A 16,209-nucleotide genomic window follows, 5' to 3' on the forward strand; every position below is an offset into this window, starting at 1 on the left:
GCTGTATACAGTACATTATCTCTGGTGATGGGAGGCAGCGGGGGCTGTATATGGTACATTATCTCTGGTGATGGGGCAGCGGGGGCTGTATATGGTACATTATCTCTGGTGATGGAGGCAGTGGAGGCAGTATATGGTACATTATCTCTGGTGATGGGAGGCAGCGGGGGCTGTATACAGTACATTATCTCTGGTGATGGGAGGTAGCGGGGGCTGTATATGGTACATTATCTCTGGTGATGGGGCAGCGGGGGCTGTATATGGTACATTATCTCTGGTGATGGAGGCAGTATATGGTACATTATCTCTGGTGATGGGAGGCAGCGGGGGCTGTATACAGTATTATCTCTGGTGATGGGAGGCAGCGGGGGCTGTATATGGTACATTATCTCTGGTGATGGGGCAGCGGGGGCTGTATATGGTACATTATCTCTGGTGATGGAGGCAGCGGGGGCTGTATATGGTACATTATCTCTGGTGATGGAGGCAGTGGGGGCTGTATATGGTACATTATCTCTGGTGATGGAGGCAGTGGGGGCTGTATATGGTACATTATCTCTGGTGATGGAGGCAGCGGGGGCTTTACATGGTACATTATCTCTGGTGATGGAGGCAGTGGGAGCTGTATATGGTATATTATCTCTGGTGATGGAGGCAGCGGGGGCTGTACATGGTACATTATCTCTGGTGATGGAGGCAGCGGGGGCTGTATATGGCACATTATTTCTGGTGATGGGAGGCAGCGGGGGCTGAATATGTTATATTATCTCTGGTGATGGGGCAGCGGGGGCTGTATATGGTACATTATCTGGTGATGGAGGCAGTGGGAGCTGTATATGGTACATTATCTCTGGTGATGGAGGCAGCGGGGGCTGTACATGGTACATTATCTCTGGTGATGGAGGCAGCGGGGGCTGTATATGGCACATTATCTCTGGTGATGGGAGGCAGCGGGGGCTGTATATGTTATATTATCTCTGGTGATGCGGAAGCGGGGGCTGTATATGTTATATTATCTCTGGTGATGCGGAAGCGGGGGCTGTATATGGTACATTATCTCTGGTGATGGGGCAGCGGGGGCTGTATATGGTACATTATCTCCGGTGAAGGAGGCAGTGGGAGCTGTATATGGTATATTATCTCTGGTGATGGAGGCAGCGGGGGCTGTACATGGTACATTATCTCTGGTGATGGGGGCAGTGGGGGATGTATATGGTACATTATCTCTGGTGATGGGGGCTGTATATGGTACATTATCTCTGGTGATGGAGGCAGTGGGGGCTGTATATGGTACATTATCTCTGGTGATGGAGGCAGCGGGGGCTGTACATGGTACATTATCTCTGGTGATGGAGGCAGCGGGGGCTGTATATGGCACATTATCTCTGGTGATGGGAGGCAGCGGGGGCTGTACATGGTACATTATCTCTGGTGATGGAGGCAGCGGGGGCTGTATATGGTACATTATCTCTGGTGATGGGGCAGCGGGGGCAGTATATGGTACATTATCTCTGGTGATGGAGGCAGCGGGGGCTGTATACGGTATATTATCTCTGGTGATGGGGGCAGCGGGGGCTGTACATGGTACATTATCTCTGGTGATGAAGGCAGCGGGGGCTGTATATGGTACATTATCTCTGGTGATGGGGCAGCGGGGGCTGTATATGGTACATTATCTCTGGTGATGGAGGCAGCGGGGGCTGTATATGGTATATTATCTCTGGTGATGGAGACAGTGGGGGCTGTATATAGTACATTATCTCTGGTGATGGGGTAGCGGGGGCTGTATATGGTACATTATCTCTGGTGATGGAGGCAGCGGGGGCTGTATATGGTATATTTTCTCTGGTGATGGAGGCAGCGGGAGCTGTATATGGTATATTATCTCTGGTGATGGAGGCAGCAGGGGCTGTACATGGTACATTATCTCTGGTGATGGGAGCAGCAGGGGCTGTATATAGTACATTATCTCTGGTGATGGGAGGCAGCGGGGGCTGTATATGGTACATTGTATCTGGTGATGGAGGCAGTGGGGGCTGTATATAGTACATTATCTCTGGTGATGGAGGCAGCGGGGGCTGTATATGGTATATTATCTCTGGTGATGGGGCAGCGGGGGCTGTATATGGTACATTATCTCTGGTGATTGAGGCAGCGGGGGCTGTATATAGTACATTATCTCTGGTGATGGGAGCCAGCGGGGGCTGTATATGGTACATTATCTCTGGTGATTGAGGCAGCGGGGGCTGTATATAATAAGAATTTACTTACCGATAATTCTATTTCTCGTAGTCCGTAGTGGATGCTGGGGACTCCGTCAGGACCATGGGGAATAGCGGCTCCGCAGGAGACAGGGCACAAAAATAAAGCTTTAGGATCAGGTGGTGTGTACTGGCTCCTCCCCCTATGACCCTCCTCCAAGCCTCAGTTAGGATACTGTGCCCGGACGAGCGTACACAATAAGGAAGGATATTGAACCCCGGGTAAGACTCATACCAGCCACACCAATCACACCGTATAACTTGTGATCTGAACCCAGTTAACAGTATGACAAACGTAGGAGCCTCTGAACAGACGGCTCACAACAAATAACAACCCGATTTTTTTTTTTTTGTAACAATAACTATGTACAAGTATTGCAGACAATCCGCACTTGGGATGGGCGCCCAGCATCCACTACGGACTACGAGAAATAGAATTATCGGTAAGTAAATTCTTATTTTCTCTAACGTCCTAAGTGGATGCTGGGGACTCCGTCAGGACCATGGGGATTATACCAAAGCTCCCAAACGGGCGGGAGAGTGCGGATGACTCTGCAGCACCGAATGAGAGAACTCAAGGTCCTCCTCAGCCAGGGTATCAAATTTGTAGAATTTTGCAAACGTATTTGCCCCTGACCAAGTAGCAGCTCGGCAGAGTTGTAATGCCGAGACTCCCCGGGCAGCCGCCCAGGATGAGCCCACTTTCCTTGTGGAATGGGCCTTGACAGATTTAGGTTGTGGCAAGCCTGCCACAGAATGTGCAAGTTGAATTGTGCTACAAATCCAACGAGCAATCGTCTGCTTAGAAGCAGGAGCACCCATCTTGTTGGGTGCATACAATATAAGCAATGAGTCAGACTTTCTGACTCCCGCCGTTCTTGAAATATATATTTTCAATGCCCGGACCACGTCCAACAACTTGGAATCCTCCAACTCGTTAGTAGCCGCAGGCACCACAATAGGCTGGTTCAGGTGAAACGCTGACACCACCTTAGGCAGAAAATGAGGACGCGTCCGCAGTTCTGCCCTGTCCGTATGGAAAATCAGATATGGGCTCTTATATGATAAAGCCGCCAATTCTGATACTCTCCTGGCTGAAGCCAGGGCCAGTAGCATGGTTACTTTCCATGTGAGATACTTCAGCTCCACCGATTTGAGCGGCTCAAACCAATGGGATTTGAGAAAATCCAAGACTACCTTAAGATCCCACGGTGCCACTGGGGGCACAACCGGGGGCTGTATATGTAGTACTCCTTTTACAAAAGTCTGGACTTCAGGAACTGAAGCCAATTCTTTCTGGAAGAAAATCGACAGGGCCGAAATTTGAACCTTAATGGACCCCAATTTGAGGCCCATAGACAATCCTGTTTGCAGGAAATGTAGGAATCGACCCAGTTGAAATTCCTCCGTGGGGGCCTTCCTGGCCTCACACCACGCAACATATTTTCTCCAAATGCGGTGATAATGTTGTGCAGTCACCTCCTTCCTGGCTTTTACCAGTGTAGGAATGACCTCTTCCGGAATGCCTTTTTCCTTTAGAATTCGGCGTTCAACCGCCATGCCGTCAAACGCAGCCGCGGTAAGTCTTGGAATAGACACGGTCCCTGCTGAAGCAGGTCCCGTCTTAGAGGTAGAGGCCACGGATCCTCCGTGAGCATCTCTTGAAGTTCCGGGTACCAAGTTCTTCTTGGCCAATCCGGAGCCACTAGTATCGTTTTTACTCCCTTCTGCCGTATAATTCTCAGTACTTTTGGTATGAGAGGCAGAGGAGGGAACACATACACTGACTGGAACACCCACGGTGTTACCAGAGCGTCCACAGCTATTGCCTGAGGATCTCTTGACCTGGCGCAATACCTGTCCAGTTTTTTGTTGAGGCGGGACGCCATCATATCCACCATTGGTTTTTCCCAACGGTTCACAATCATGTGGAAGACTTCTGGATGAAGTCCCCACTCTCCCGGGTGTAGATCGTGTCTGCTGAGGAAGTCGGCTTCCCAGTTGTCCCGGAATGAATACTGCTGACAGTGCTATCACATGATCTTCCGCCCAGTGAAGAATCCTTGCAGCTTCTGCCATTGCTGTCCTGCTTCTTGTGCCGCCCTGTCTGTTTACGTGGGCGACTGCCGTGATGTTGTCCGACTGGATCAACACCGGCTGACCCTGAAGCAGGGGTTTTGCCAGACTTAGAGCATTGTAAATCGCTCTTAGCTCCAGTATATTTATGTGAAGAGACATCTCCAGGCTTGACCATACTCCCTGGAAGTTTCTTCCTTGTGTGACCGCTCCCCAGCCTCTCAGACTGGCATCCGTGGTCACCAGGACCCAGTCCTGTATGCCGAATCTGCGGCCCTCTAACAGATGAGCACTCTGCAACCACCACAGAAGAGACACCCTTGTCCGTGGCGATAAGGTTATCCGCTGATGCATCTGCAGATGCGATCCGGACCATTTGTCCAGCAGATCCCACTGAAAAGTTCGTGCGTGGAATCTGCCGAATGGAATCGCTTCGTAAGAAGCCACCATCTTTCCCAGGACTCTTGTGCATTGATGTACAGACACTGTCCCTGGTTTTAGGAGGTTCCTGACAAGTTCGGATAACTCCCTGGCTTTCTCCTCCGGAAGAAACACCTTTTTCTGAACCGTGTCCAGAATCATTCCCAGGAACAGCAGACGTGTTGTCGGGGTCAACTGAGATTTTGGAAAATTCAGAATCCACCCGTGTTGTTGCAGCACTACTTGGGTTAGTGCTACTCCGTCCTCCAGCTGTTCTCTGGACCTTGCCCTTATCAGGAGATCGTCCAAGTAAGGGATAATTAATACGCCTCTTCTTCGCAGAAGAATCATCATTTCGGCCATTACCTTGGTAAAGACCCGAGGTGCCGTGGACAATCCAAACGGCAGCGTCTGAAACTGATAATGACAGTTTTGCACCACGAACCTGAGGTACCCTTGATGTGAAGGGCAAATTGGGACATGCAGGTAAGCATCCTTTATGTCCAGGGACACCATAAAGTCCCCTTCTTCCAGATTCGCTATCACTGCTCTGAGTGACTCCATCTTGAACTTGAATTTTTGTATGTACAGGTTCAAAGATTTCAGATTTAGAATAGGTCTTACCGAGCCGTCCGGCTTCGGTACCACAAATAGCGTGGAGTAATACCCCTTTCCCTGTTGTAGGAGGGGTACCTTGACTATCACCTGCTGAGCAAACAGCTTGTGAATGGCTTCCAATACAGTCTCCCTGTCTGAGGGAGACGTTGGCAAAGCAGACTTTAGGAACCGGCGAGGGGGAGACTTCTCGAATTCCAACCTGTAACCCTGAGATACTACCTGCAGAATCCAGGGGTCCACCTGTGAGCAAGCCCACTGTGCGCTGAAATTCTTGAGTCGACCCCCCACCGTTCCTGAGTCCGCTTGTAAGGCCCCAGCGTCATGCTGAGGGCTTTGCAGAACCCTGGGAGGGCTTCTGTTCCTGGGCAGGGGCTGCTTGCTGCCCTCTCTTACCCCTTCCTCTGCCCCTAGGCAGATATGACTGTCCTTTTGTCCGCTTGTTCTTATAGGACCGAAAGGACTGCGGCTGAAAAGACGGTGTCTTTTTCTGTTGGGAGGGGGTCTGAGGTAAAAAGGTGGATTTTCCGGCAGTTGCCGTGGCCACCAGATCCGATAGACAGACGCCAAATAATTCCTCCCCTTTATACGGCAATACTTCCATATGTCGTTTGGAATCCGCATCACCTGACCACTGTCGCGTCCATAAACTCCTTCTGGCAGATATGGACATCGCATTTACTCTCGATGCCAGAGTGCAAATATCTCTCTGCGCATCTCGCATATAAAGGAAAGCATCCTTTAATTGCTCTATAGTCAATAAAATACTGTCCCTATCCAGGGTATCAATATTTTCAGTCAGGGAATCCAACCAGACGACCCCAGCACTGCACATCCAGGCTGAGGCGATGGCCGGTCGCAGTATAACACCAGTATGTGTGTATATACTTTTTAGGGTAGTTTCCAGTCTCCTATCTGCTGGATCCTTGAGGGCGGCCGTATCTGGAGACGGTAACGCCACTTGTTTTGATAAGCGTGTGAGCGCCTTATCCACCCTAGGGGGTGTTTCCCAGCGCGCCCTAACCTCTGGCGGGAAAGGGTATAATGCTAATAACTTTTTTGAAATTAGCATTTTTCTATCTGGGTTAAACCACGCTTCATCACATACATCATTTAATTCCTCTGATTCAGGAAAAACTACAGGTAGTTTTTTCACCCCCCACATAATACCCCTTTTTGTGGTACTTGCAGCATCAGAGATATGCAAAGCCTCCTTCATTGCCGTGATCATATAACGTGTGGCCCTACTTGAAAATACGTTTGTTTCATCACCGTCGACACTAGATTCAGTGTCTGTGTCTGGGTCTGTGTCGACCGACTGAGGTAAAGGGCGCTTTACAGCCCCTGACGGTGTCTGAGACGCCTGGGCAGGTACTAACTGGTTTGCCGGCCGTCTCATGTCGTCAACTGATTTTTGTAATGTGCTGACATTATCACGTAATTCCATAAACAAAGCCATCCATTCCGGTGTCGACTCCCTGGGGGGTGACATCACCATTATCGGCAATTGCTCTGCCTCCACGCCAACATCGTCCTCATACATGTCGACACACACGTACCGACATACAGCAGACACACAGGGAATGCTCTTATCGAAGACAGGACCCCACTAGCCCTTTGGGGAGACAGAGGGAGAGTTTGCCAGCACACACCCAAGCGCTATAATATATATGGGAACAACCTTATATAAGTGTTGTTCCTTATAGCAGCTTAAATATATCCAGTATATCGCCAAAAAATGCCCCCCCTCTCTGTTTTACCCTGTTTCTGTAGTGCAGTGCAGGGGAGAGTCCTGGGAGCCTTCCTCACAGCGGAGCTGAGCAGGAAAATGGCGCTGTGTGCTGAGGAGAATAAGCCCCGCCCCCTATTTCGGTGGACTTTCCTCCCGTGGATTTAGATAAGTGGCATGGGTTAAATACATACATATAGCCTTAATGGCTATATGTGATGTATTCTTTTGCCTTAAGGTAATAAAATATTGTTGCCCAGGGCGCCCCCAGCAGCGCCCTGCACCCTCCGTGACCGCTTGGTGTGAAGTGTGTGACAACAATGGCGCACAGCTGCAGTGCTGTGCGCTACCTTCATGAAGACTGAAAAGCCTTCTGCCGCCTGTTTCCGGACCTTCAATCTTCAGCATCTGTAAGGGGGGTCGGCGGCGCGGCTCCGGGACGAACCCCAGGGCGAGACCTGTGTTCCGACTCCCTCTGGAGCTAATGGTGTCCAGTAGCCTAAGAATCCAATCCATCCTGCACGCAGGTGAGTTGAAATTCTCTCCCCTAAGTCCCTCGATGCAGTGAGCCTGTTGACAGCAGGACTCACTGAAAATAAAAAACCTAAAAAACTTTTTCTAAGCAGCTCTTTAAGAGAGCCACCTAGATTGCACCCTGCTCGGACGGGCACAAAAACCTAACTGAGGCTTGGAGGAGGGTCATAGGGGGAGGAGCCAGTAACACACCACCTGATCCTAAAGCTTTATTTTTGTGCCCTGTCTCCTGCGGAGCCGCTATTCCCCATGGTCCTGACGGAGTCCCCAGCATCCACTTAGGACGTTAGAGAAAGTACATTATCTCTGGTGATGGGAGCCAGCGGGGGCTGTATATGGTACATTATCTCTGGTGATGGGAGCAGCGGGGGCTGTATACGGTACATTATCTCTGGTGATGGGGCAGCGGGGGCTGTATATGGTACATTATCTCTGGTGATGGAGGCAGCGGGGGCTGTATATGGTATATTATCTCTGGTGATGGAGGCAGTGGGAGCTGTATATGGTATATTATCTCTGGTGATGGGAGCAGCGGGGGCTGTATATGGTACATTATCTCTGGTGATGGAGGCAGCGGGGGCTGTATATGGTACAATATCTCTGGTGATGGGAGGCAGTGGGGGCTGTATATGGTACATTATCTCTGGTAGTGGAGGCAGTATATGGTACATTATCTCTGGTGATGGGAGGCAGTGGGGGCTGTATATGGTATATTATCTCTGGTGATGAGGCAGCGGGGGCTGTACATGGTACATTATCTCTGGTGATGGGAGGCAGCGGGGGCTGTATATGGTACATTATCTCTGGTGATGGGAGGCAGTGGGGGCTGTATATGGTACATTATCTCTGGTAGTGGAGGCAGTATATGGTACATTATCTCTGGTGATGGGAGGCAGCGGGGGCTGTATACAGTATTATCTCTGGTGATGGGAGGCAGCGGGGGCTGTATACAGTATTATCTCTGGTGATGGGAGGCAGCGGGGGCTGTATATGGTACATTATCTCTGGTGATGGGGCAGCGGGGGGCTTTATATGGTATATTATCTCTGGTGATGGAGGCAGCGGGAGCTGTATATGGTATATTATCTCTGGTGATGGGAGGCAGCGGGGGCTGTATATGGTACATTATCTCTGGTGATGGGGCAGCGGGGGCTGTATATGGTACATTATCTCTGGTGATGGAGACAGTGGAGGCAGTATATGGTACATTATCTCTGGTGATGGGAGGCAGCGGGGGCTGTATACAGTATTATCTCTGGTGATGGGAGGCAGCGGGGGCTGTATATGGTACATTATCTCTGGTGATGGAGGCAGTGGGGGCTGTATATAGTACATTATCTCTGGTGATGGGGCAGCGGGGGCTGTATATAGTACATTATCTCTGGTGATGGAGGCAGTGGGGGCTGTATATAGTACATTATCTCTGGTGATGGGGCAGCGGGGGCTGTATATGGTACATTATCTCTGGTGATGGAGGCAGCGGGGGCTGTATATGGTATATTATCTCTGGTGATGGAGGCAGCGGGGGCTGTATACAGTACATTATCTCTGGTGATAGGAGGCAGCGGGGGCTGTATATGGTACATTATCTCTGGTGATGGGGCAGCGGGGGCTGTATATGGTACATTATCTCTGGTGATGGAGGCAGTGGAGGCAGTATATGGTACATTATCTCTGGTGATGGGAGGCAGCTGGGGCTGTATACAGTATTATCTCTGGTGATGGGAGGCAGCGGGGGCTGTATATGGTACATTATCTCTGGTGATGGGGCAGCGGGGGCTGTATATGGTACATTATCTCTGGTGATGGAAGCAGCGGGGGCTGTAAATGGTATATTATCTCTGGTGATGGAGGCAGTGGGGGCTGTATATAGTACATTATCTCTGGTGATGGGGCAGCGGGGGCTGTATATGGTACATTATCTCTGGTGATGGAGGCAGCGGGGGGCTTTAAATGGTACATTATCTCTGGTGATGGAGGCAGCGGGGGCTGTATATGGTATATTATCTCTGGTGATGGAGGCAGCGGGGGCTGTATATGGTACATTATCTCTGGTGATGGAGGCAGCGGGGGCTGTATATGGTACATTATCTCTGGTGATGGAGGCAGCGGGGGCTGTATATGGTATATTATCTCTGGTGATGGGAGGCAGCGGGGGCTGTATATGGTACATTATCTCTGGTGATGGGAGCAGCGGGGGCTGTACATGGTACATTATCTCTGGTGATGGGAGGCAGCGGGGGCTGTATATGGTACATTATCTCTGGTGATGGAGGCAGTGGAGGCAGTATATGGTACATTATCTCTGGTGATGGGAGGCAGCGGGGGCTGTATACAGTATTATCTCTGGTGATGGGAGGCAGCGGGGGCTGTATATGGTACATTATCTCTAGTGATGGGAGCAGCGGGGGCTGTATACGGTACATTATCTCTGGTGATGGGGCAGCGGGGGCTGTATATGGTACATTATCTCTGGTGATGGAGGCAGCGGGGGCTGTATATGGTATATTATCTCTGGTGATGGAGGCAGTGGGGGCTGTATATAGTACATTATCTCTGGTGATGGGGCAGTGGGGGCTGTATATGGTACATTATCTCTGGTGATGGAGGCAGCGGGGGCTGCACATGGTACATTATCTCTGGTGATGGGAGCCAGCGGGGGCTGTATATGGTACATTATCTCTAGTGATGGGAGCAGCGGGGGCTGTATACGGTACATTATCTCTGGTGATGGGGCAGCGGGGGCTGTATATGGTACATTATCTCTGGTGATGGGAGCAGCAGGGGCTGTATACGGTACATTATCTCTGGTGATGGGGCAGCGGGGGCTGTATATGGTACATTATCTCTGGTGATGGGAGCAGCGGGGGCTGTATACAGTACATTATCTCTGGTGATGGGAGGTAGCGGGGGCTGTATATGGTACATTATCTCTGGTGATGGGGCAGCGGGGGCTATATATGGTACATTATCTCTGGTGATGGAGGCAGTATATGGTACATTATCTCTGGTGATGGGAGGCAGCGGGGGCTGTATACAGTATTATCTCTGGTGATGGGAGGCAGCGGGGGCTGTATATGGTACATTATCTCTGGTGATGGGGCAGCGGGGGCTGTATATGGTACATTATCTCTGGTGATGGAGGCAGCGGGGGCTGTATATGGTATATTATCTCTGGTGATGGAGGCAGTGGGGGCTGTATATAGTACATTATCTCTGGTGATGGGGCAGCGGGGGCTGTATATGGTACATTATCTCTGGTGATGGAGGCAGCGGGGGCTGTATATAGTACATTATCTCTGGTGATGGGGCAGCGGGGGCTGTATATGGTACATTATCTCTGGTGATGGAGGCAGTATATGGTACATTATCTCTGGTGATGGGAGGCAGCGGGGGCTGTATACAGTATTATCTCTGGTGATGGGAGGCAGCGGGGGCTGTATATGGTACATTATCTCTGGTGATGGGGCAGCGGGGGCTGTATATGGTACATTATCTCTGGTGATGGAGGCAGCGGGGGCTGTATATGGTATATTATCTCTGGTGATGGAGGCAGTGGGGGCTGTATATAGTACATTATCTCTGGTGATGGGACAGCGGGGGCTATATATGGTACATTATCTCTGGTGATGAAGGCAGCGGGGGCTGTATATGGTACATTATCTCTGGTGATGGAGGCAGCGGGGGCTGTATATGGTACATTATCTCTGGTGATGGAGGCAGCGGGGGCTGTATATGGTACATTATCTCTGGTGATGGAGGCAGCGGGGGCTGTATATGGTATATTATCTCTGGTGATGGAGGCAGCGGGGGCTGTATATGGTATATTATCTCTGGTGACGGAGGCAGCGGGGGCTGTATATGGTACCATATCTCTGGTGATGGAGGCAGCGGGGGCAGTATATGGTACATTATCTCTGGTGATGGGAGGCAGCGGGGGCTGTATACAGTATTATCTCTGGTGATGGGAGGCAGCAGGGGCTGTATATGGTACATTATCTCTGGTGATGGAGGCAGCGGGGGCTGTATATGGTACATTATCTCTGGTGATGGAGGCAGCGGGAGCTGTATATGGTATATTATCTCTGGTGATGGAGGCAGCGGGGGCTGTACATGGTACATTATCTCTGGTGATGGGAGCAGCGGGGGCTGTATATGGTACATTATCTCTGGTGATGGGAGGCAGCGGGGGCTGTATATGGTACATTATCTCTGTTGATGGAGGCAGTGGGGGCTGTATATAGTACATTATCTCTGGTGATGGAGGCAGCGGGGGCTGTATATGGTATATTATCTCTGGTGATGGGGCAGCGGGGGCTGTATATGGTACATTATCTCTGGTGATGGAGGCAGCGGGGGCTGTATATGGTATATTATCTCTGGTGATGGGGCAGCGGGGGCTGTATATGGGCCCTCATTCCGAGTTGATCGGTCGCAAGGCGAATTTAGCAGAGTTACACACGCTAAGCCGCCGCCTACTGGGAGTGAATCTTAGCTTCTTAAAATTGCGACCGATGTATTCGCAATATTGCGATTACTAACTACTTAGCAGTTTCAGAGTAGCTCCAGACTTACTCTGCCTGTGCGATCAGTTCAGTGCTTGTCGTTCCTGGTTGACGTCACAAACACACCCAGCGTTCGCCCAGGCACTCCCACCGTTTCTCCGGCCACTCCTGCGTTTTTTCCGGAAACGGTAGCGTTTTCAGCCACACGCCCCTGAAACGCCGTGTTTCCGCCCAGTAACACCCATTTCCTGTCAATCACATTACGATCGCCGGAGCGAAGAAAAAGCCGTGAGTAAAAATACTTTCTTCATAGTAAAGTTACTTGGCGCAGTCGCAGTGCGAACTTTGCGCATGCGTACTAAGCGGATTTTCACTGCGATGCGATGAAAAATACCGAGCGAACAACTCGGAATGAGGGCCATGGTACATTATCTCTGGTGATGGAGGCAGCGGGGGCTGTATATGGTATATTATCTCTGGTGATGGAGGCAGTGGGGGCTGTATATAGTACATTATCTCTGGTGATGGGAGCCAGCGGGGGCTGTATATGGTACATTATCTCTGGTGATGGGAGCAGCGGGGGCTGTATACGGTACATTATCTCTGGTGATGGGGCAGCGGGGGCTGTATATGGTACATTATCTCTGGTGATGGGAGCAGCGGGGGCTGTATACGGTACATTATCTCTGGTGATGGGCCAGCGGGGGCTGTATATGGTACATTATCTCTGGTGATGGGAGCAGCGGGGGCTGTATATGGTACATTATCTCTGGTGATGGGAGCAGCGGGGGCTGTATATGGTATATTATCTCTGGTGATGGAGGCAGCGGGGGCTGTATATGGTATATTATCTCTGGTGATGGAGGCAGTGGAGGCAGTATATGGTACATTATCTCTGGTGATGGGAGGCAGCGGGGGCTGTATACAGTATTATCTCTGGTGATGGGAGGCAGCGGGGGCTGTATATGGTACATTATCTCTGGTGATGGGGCAGCGGGGGCTGTATATGGTACATTATCTCTGGTGATGGAGGCAGCGGGGGCTGTATATGGTACATTATCTCTGGTGATGGAGGCAGCGGGGGCTGTATATGGTATATTATCTCTGGTGATGGAGGCAGCGGGGGCTGTATATGGTATATTATCTCTGGTGATGGAGGCAGCGGGGGCTGTATATGGTACCTTATCTCTGGTGATGGGAGGCAGCGGGGGCTGTATACAGTATTATCTCTGGTGATGGGAGGCAGCGGGGGCTGTATATGGTACATTATCTCTGATGATGGGGCAGCGGGGGCTGTATATGGTATATTATCTCTGGTGATGGAGGCAGCGGGGGCTGTATATGGTATATTATCTCTGGTGATGGAGGCAGTGGGGGCTGTATATAGTACATTATCTCTGGTGATGGGGCAGCGGGGGCTGTATATGGTACATTATCTCTGGTGATGGAGGCAGCGGGGGCTGTATATGGTATATTATCTTTGGTGATGGAGGCAGCGGGAGCTGTATATGGTATATTATCTCTGGTGATGGAGGCAGCGGGAGCTGTATATGGTACATTATCTCTGGTGATGGAGGCAGCGGGGGCTGTACATGGTACATTATCTCTGGTGATGGGAGCAGCGGGGGCTGTATATGGTACATTATCTCTGGTGATGGGAGGCAGCGGGGGCTGTATATGGTACATTATCTCTGGTGATGGAGGCAGTGGGGGCTGTATATAGTACATTATCTCTGGTGATGGAGGCAGTGGGGGCTGTATATGGTATATTATCTCTGGTGATGGGGCAGCGGGGGTTGTATATGGTACATTATCTCTGGTGATGGAGGCAGCGGGGGCTGTATATGGTATATTATCTCTGGTGATGGAGGCAGCGGGGGCTGTATATAGTACATTATCTCTGGTGATGGGAGCCAGCGGGGGCTGTATACAGTACATTATCTCTGGTGATGGGAGGCAGCGGGGGCTGTATATGGTACATTATCTCTGGTGATGGGAGGCAGCGGGGGCTGTATATAGTACATTATCTCTGGTGATAGAGGCAGCGGGGGCTGTATATGGTACATTATCTCTGGTGATAGAGGCAGCGGGGGCTGTATATGGTATATTATCTCTGGTGATGGAGGCAGTGGGGGCTGTATACAGTACATTATCTCTGGTGATGGGAGCAGCGGGGGCTGTATACAGTACATTATCTCTGGTGATGGGAAGCAGCGGGGGCTGTATACAGTACATTATCTCTGGTGATGGAGGCAGCGGGGGCTGTATAAAGTACATCATCTCTGGTGATGGGAGGCAGTGGGGGCTGTATACAGTACATTATCTCTGGTGATGGGAGACTGTATATGGTACATTACTGGTGATGGGAGGCAGTGGGGGCTGTATATGGTACATTATCTCTGGTGATGGGAGGCAGTGGGGGCTGTATATGGTACATTATCTCTGGTGATGGGAGGCTGTATATGGTACATTATCTCTGGTGATGGGAGGCAGCGGGGGCTGTATACAGTACATTATCTCTGGTGATGGGAGGCAGCGGGGGCTGTATACAGTACATTATCTCTGGTGATGGGAGGCAGTGGGGGCTGTATACAGTACATTATCTCTGGTGATGGGAGGCTGTATATGGTACATTACTGGTGATGGGAGGCAGTGGGGGCTGTATATGGTACATTATCTCTGGTGATGGGAGGCAGCGGGGGCTGTATATGGTACATTATCTCTGGTGATGGGAGGCAGCGGGGGCTGTATATGGTACATTATCTCTGGTGATGGGAGGCAGCGGGGGCTGTATATGGTACATTATCTCTGGTGATGGGAGGCAGCGGGGGCTGTATACAGTACATTATCTCTGGTGATGGGAGGCTGTATATGGTACATTACTGGTGATGGGGGCAGCAGGGAATGTATACTGTGTATATTATGGATGCAGTTCCCTATTGTGCACCCCCAGTAGTAGTAATGTATTGCAGAGCTGAAGTCCCACAAATACCATACTAAGCTCGGTGCAGCAATAAACACACACAACCCATAACTCTGAAGCGGCCAAGTCCCAGCACATGCCCAGACTGACTGGTACAGCATGCTGGGACTTGTAGTTTAGCATAAGCAGAAGAACCATTCTGTATTAATGAAGCCCCCTCTCATGACACAAACCCCCTGGAGTACCTGGGCGCTGTTGATGGACGTTTCCCTGGGGGGAGGGGTTGGGGCGCCCCCCTTCCCGAGCTTGGAGTCCGAGGGATGCTGCGCTCTATCGCTTCCTCCCGGGGGCGCCCGCCGGTCTCCTTGCCTCTTCCTCACAAGCGGCAGCGCAGGGCAGCAGGCAGAGCGCTACCTTAGCCTTGTTCGCAGCTCAGGGATCGATTTGTGCTGTCTGAGTGTACTGCTGCTGCTCAGCCCATGGTGTGGGTGCTGGTGCTGCTGCTCAGTATGGCAGCGTGCACTGAGGAGGAGCAGGGTGTGTGCCAGAACTGTTCCCTTCCCTCTTTTTATCATGATCATTATGCAGTAGCAATGTCACCCCTCCCTGTATTTCTTCTATTGTGCATTAGTACATTTTAAAGTTGAACTCTCAATAGTAATAATAATGATAATAATAATAGTAAATTTACTTCCCAACCATCCTGCATGACCTGCAACGGTAGAGTGACACAGAACCGTGCCCCAGTTTTATGCGCAAATGGCGAGATGCACAGTCAGGCACCCCATTAATGGGCGCGCTACGTGGTGTATGTATGAAGTCTTGGTTACCCCCATACCAAATGTTTGGAGATATGATACTAATAGTGCTATTTATATTGTTCTTTTCCCCCAATAGGAGTCAAAGTGCTATACATTTGCAAAAAAAACAAAACACTCATCTATAGCGCGAAGGCTAATGCGCAGACTCTATAGCGCCATGGCTAATGCGCAGACTCATCTATAGCGCCAAGGCTAATGCGCAGACTCATCTATAGCGCCAAGGCTAATGCGCAGACTCATCTATAGCACCAAGGCAAATGCGCAGACTCATCTATAGCGCCAAGGCTAATGCGCAGACTCATCTATAGCGCAGAGGCTAATGCGC

The 16,209-nt window shown here is 50.6% G+C and overlaps 1 protein-coding gene across 5 annotated transcripts in view; it reads right to left on the reverse strand.

Moving 5' to 3' along the window:
* Positions 1-15,551, reverse strand: part of MED25 (mediator complex subunit 25) — a 138,374-nt gene extending 122,823 nt beyond the window's left edge. For 2 of the 5 annotated variants that reach the window (XM_063942426.1, XM_063942425.1), the window contains exon 1: positions 15,309-15,550. The gene's annotated coding sequence lies outside the window, so the exon portion shown is untranslated. Of the gene's footprint in view, positions 1-15,308 lie in introns of all 5 variants that reach the window. The other 3 variants (XM_063942428.1, XM_063942424.1, XM_063942427.1) reach the window with 3 other exon arrangements.
* Positions 15,552-16,209: the final 658 nt, after the last annotated feature.

Source organism: Pseudophryne corroboree, chromosome 10 (assembly GCF_028390025.1).
Source record: "Pseudophryne corroboree isolate aPseCor3 chromosome 10, aPseCor3.hap2, whole genome shotgun sequence".
NCBI lineage: Eukaryota > Metazoa > Chordata > Amphibia > Anura > Myobatrachidae > Pseudophryne > Pseudophryne corroboree.